Source organism: Babylonia areolata, chromosome 20, assembly GCF_041734735.1.
Source record: "Babylonia areolata isolate BAREFJ2019XMU chromosome 20, ASM4173473v1, whole genome shotgun sequence".
NCBI lineage: Eukaryota > Metazoa > Mollusca > Gastropoda > Neogastropoda > Buccinidae > Babylonia > Babylonia areolata.
The window spans coordinates 1,986,076-1,991,075 of NC_134895.1; the positions used below are offsets into that span (position 1 = coordinate 1,986,076).

The 5,000-nt window shown below is 37.7% G+C and overlaps 1 protein-coding gene across 1 annotated transcript in view; it reads right to left on the bottom strand.

Moving 5' to 3' along the window:
• The window catches only part of LOC143295081 (potassium voltage-gated channel protein Shaw-like), a 169,630-nt gene that overhangs the window by 33,334 nt on the left and 131,296 nt on the right, over positions 1-5,000 (bottom strand). The gene's annotated exons all lie outside the window — the stretch shown is intronic.

The window sequence follows — 5,000 nt, forward strand, 5'->3', positions numbered from 1 at the left end:
ATAAAACCAGACAAAAAGGTTTACAGCTCGCCTGTCGGTTGTCAGAGTGAGAAGAATCACCTTATTGTAACAGTAAAGAAAAAAAGAGTTGTTTTTTTTTTCTTTCTTTTTTTTCGGTTATCGGGTTTACAGTATCCAGCATCAGAATCACCTGACTGTAAAAAAAAAAAAAAAAAAAAAAAAAAATTGCAGCTCGCAAATGAGAACCAAGATCAGAATCATCTGATTGTAACAGAAAGAACAAATAAATAAATAAATAAATAAAATAAAACCGGACAAAGGTTCGGATCCAACTGATTGAAATAGGTGGTGCATGTGTTTACCTGGACGTGTGTTTTACCTTTCGGTCCAAACTTCATCATGTTTTGCTGGTTGAATGATTGACTGACTGACTGATTTACAAAGCATGGTACAGGGTTTAAGATGGCGGTGAGTTTTCATGCAATAGAAAACAAAGAAAAAAACAAAACAAAACAAAAAAACCACCAAAGAAATACTAAGGGCAAAATCTCTTGAGCTCACACAAAAGGCAAATATATTCTTTTGTTCATTTGTTGTTGTTGGTTGTTGTTGCTGTTGTGCAGACAAGCTTAATCAAACAATCTAATTTGAGTGAATTACACACAATCCACAATTAGTCACGAGCATCCTGACGTGCTGATTCTAATTGAAGAAACAACAAAGGCATGATAAGTGCATGGTGAATACCGACATTCACTGAGAGGAAGATTAAATGGTTTCAGGTGTGGTCAGGTCATACGATCCTGGCAATCAATATCAATCTGAACGCACCTTTGACTTTAAAAAAAAAAATTATTATTATTTTTATTTTATTTTAAGGGAATGTGTAATAATTATGGCTACGTTTCAAATGAACTGTTCATCTACAGTGGTTTTAAGCTCAATGAAACAGGCATAACTATTCTTCGATTGTGGCAAAAATTTAAACGACATTTTGGTTCTGATGTTCGTATATAGTTGTAAAAATGATTTTAAAAAGTGAATAAAATTAGACAATAGATGTGAATAATTCATTGAATGCAAAACCAATTATTGTTTTGTTTGTTTGTTTTTTGTTTTTTGTTGTTGTTTTTTTGTGTGTGTGTGAATGTGAGCATGTAAAATATGTCACTTGTTTTCAGGTGAATATCAGCGTGATAATTGTTAAGTTTCCTTAAAAACAAAATTGCAACGCAAAGATATTTTTCCTTTACAAACTTCCAACGATGCCACTATCCATTATTGGAAAATTGTACTAAAACACCAAAATTTGGAAAACAAATTTCAACAGATTCAATTCCCAGGAATCTTCACCGCTTGCAGAACATGTTGGTGTACGCTACACCACGTGAGTTAAACCACAGAGACAAGATTCATGACCTTCGCATGGACATAATTATCGTGCTGATCAGCCCCAAAGTTAGAGACCGTACCTGCAAATCTCATTTATTCAAAAGACACCATTTGAAAGCAAAACTAACTTTACGTTTGAGATGTGATGTTCAGAAGACGTTCAAATAAATGAATTGAAATGCTTGAATAGTCAAATCCAAGTAATCTAATGTCAGTAATCCAATCCAGATAATCGGGTTAGCTTACTTTGGGGGATGTTGTCAGTTATTCGTTGAATAATGAATTTAAAATGATTCCCAATTGACGAAGAAATATTTAATTTTCAATTATGTGACCCGGAAAGAACAGGATCTTTTCGAAATCTGTTTTGCCACATCTCAAAACCATCGGTCTCTTCTTGAATTTTTCCCCCCATAAAGCATGAATGAAGAATTCAAAACCCAAACAAAACAGAAGATCATTAAATCTCAACAACAAAACAGTAGCAACAGTAAAACAACGAAAATAGCAACAACAAAACCAAAACAATATCGAAACGGTCATTTTTTGTTTGTTTGTTTTATTTCCGAATGGAAGGGAGAAAATTAGAGTCCTAGCTTGAATTACTCGAGCAGAAGCGCCGGACAAAAGGGAGAGAAGAAGGGATTTGAACTCCAGAGTATAGCCTCCCATATTTCCAGCTTATGCAAATGAGAGGTTGACACCTTGTGAACTGAACAACAGATTCCGTAAATATCCATGTCAGTTTCTTATTTGAATGGGGGGAAAATGTGTATGTTGAATCGAGTATTTGTTTGTTTGTTTGTTTGCTTGTTTGTTTGTTTCATGGAATTCATTTCCTGAATTATTCATTCATTCTTTCATTTGTTAATAATTCTTTATTGTCTGCGGCTCTAGAAACATGAAACAAATAATATAAACTTTGTTTTTTTATTTTCTTATTTCTCTTTTTGTATTCTTCTTCTTCCCTTTCAACTATGTTTTGGACCCGACAAAAGCGAGGAATTCCGTTTTTAAAACCAACCACACTGAAACGAGCGACATCCATCGACAACAATGCATGTTTTTGTTTATTTATTCATCTATATATATATCTCTCTCTATCTATCTATCTGATTATTTTATTTGTTTGTTTATTTGTTGTTGCTGTTTTCTTTTGTTTATTTCAATCATGTACTCCTCCCTTCCTTCCATCCTGCATTTATTCATTCATCTATTCATTTATTTATGTATTGATTTATTCGTCGTCATCCTCAACGTCATCGTCATCGTCACCATTACCTGTTTCTTCTTATCACCATCATCATCATTAGTAGTAGTAGTAGTTGTTGTAGTATTCTATTTTATAGTAATATGCTTCAGTGTGTCAGATTGATAATTTCATTCACACGTGTGTGCATTCATGGGCAAACAGATGCATGTTGGCCGCATTAATGTGTGTTGGGGGAGATTATGAGGTGAAAAAAAAAGTGTGTGTACGTACGTTCGTGCGTGGATGTGTATATGTGTGTGTGTGGGGGGGGGGGGAGGCGTATGGAGGGGATGGGGGGTGGGGGGGGGGGGGGGGGCGTGAGTGTATGAACGTACAACGTTGTAATGCTTTGCTTTAGCATTCAGAATTTCAGACCAAATATCAAACACTGTTTTGTTGTTGTTGGTTCCAGAAAAAAAGCAGCTGTGGTGAGACAGACACACAGACAGAGACACAGACAGAGACACACAGACAGACACACAGACAGAGACACACACAGACAGACACACAGACAGACACACAGACAGAGACACAGACAGACACACAGACAGAGACACACAGACAGACACACAGACAGACACACAGACAGAGACACACAGACAGAGACACAGACAGACACATAGACAGACACACAGACAGAGACACAGACAGACACATAGACAGACACACAGACAGACACACAGACAGAGACACACAGACAGACACACAGACAGAAACGGAGATTTTGAAAAGCGTGCAGAGAGGAGGTTAATGACAGGCAAAAAGCAAAAACAAAAATGAAAAAAATATTTTTTGTCAGTCTTAAAAAAGCGTAAGGAGGACTGATTGCTGCCAGAGGATGAAGAAGGTGGGACAGTGGAGAATGATGAAGTGCAGCTATAAAAACCATTTGGCGTGTGATGTCCACTTTTACTGAATCTCTATGCATGCATCAACCGGAAAGAGAAGAGAAAAGAAAAGAAGAAAAAATGAAGAGTGTTGAAAAGTGAATTAAGACATCGAATAGCTAGTAGGCAGAGACATGCCAATGTGCATTATTCACTGGAAAGAAATTTATCTTTCTGTCTCATTCCTCCGGCTCTTCTTCTTCTTCTCTCTCTCTCTCTCTCTCTCTCTCTCTCTCTCTCTCTCTCTCTCTCTCTCTCTCTCTCTCTCTCTCGTGCTGTGATGAAAATGCAATTAGCTAGGACATGAAAGACACAAGCGAGCATTATGAATAAAATGGGTAGATAGGAAATGAAAAAGCTGAAGGAAATGAAAAGCTAAATCATTGTCATTTTCATAGCATCATACACGACAGGGCAGGGGATTCATTTGATGATTCAATATTATATTTACCGAGAAACCCGCACATAACTCTCTCTTGTTCTGCTTTGGTTGGTTAGTTTATTTTGTCGTATCACACCTAAGCCACCTAGAGTATGGCCGAGTTGACATAGTGTCAAACCACAAAGTGAGTTCCCTATGTTCCAGTCTCTGAGACGATGACGAAATGTTGATCAACTCCAAGGATAAGAAAGCTTTTTGTCAATTGCATGTTGCAATGAGACACATTTTTCATTCACCACTGCGATAAGATCATGCAAGAATTATTTGCATTTCTGGGCGATGTCCAATCATGTGATTAATCTCGTCTTTTGCTGGACGGCAAAAGTTACATTCATTATCTGACAGTCTCATTTGTTTGGAAACTACATTTGTCCCGATACGTCTGTGGATAATTCATTCTCATTTGAAACCATTTCATTTTTACACCAGAAAATTTATGTAAACAAAGCAAGGCAGTTTTTCCAGTCATTTTCAGCATCAAAATTTTCGTCATTTTTTTTCAAAATAGCAGACCCTTAGTGATGATGAAGATGATAGTCTCTGTGATGCTAAGATAAACCAAAGTGTCGTATGCAGTATGTGTACACTTATCGCACATGAGAAAAAAAGTCCAGGCAACAAGAGAGCTGCCCTGGACGAAAGTTCTGTAAAAGAAAATCACTTCGACAGAGAAACAAATATTTGTGCAGAAAACAACAAATCATCTGAATTAAGAACTGCAGCTGTACTTTGGCAACCCCCCCCCCCAGCCCCCCCCCCCCCCCCCCCCCCCCCCGGCCCCACCTCCCGCGCCTCCATCACCCCCCTCGCTTTTTTCTATTACAAGCAACAACAACAATGACAACCGCAATGATCATGACAGTTATGATACCGATGATGAGGGTGATTGACAGTGGTCAAGGTGGTGGTAGTAGTGGTGGTGGTGGTGATGCTGGTGGTGCAGGTGGTTTAGTTAGAACAGCAATGTGAGAGAAGATAAAACAAGCTGTGCAAATGCCGTCGTTAGGATAATTATTGTCCACCTAGAAAACGTGCGTGCCTGTTTAATGAAAAAAACTACCAGTGA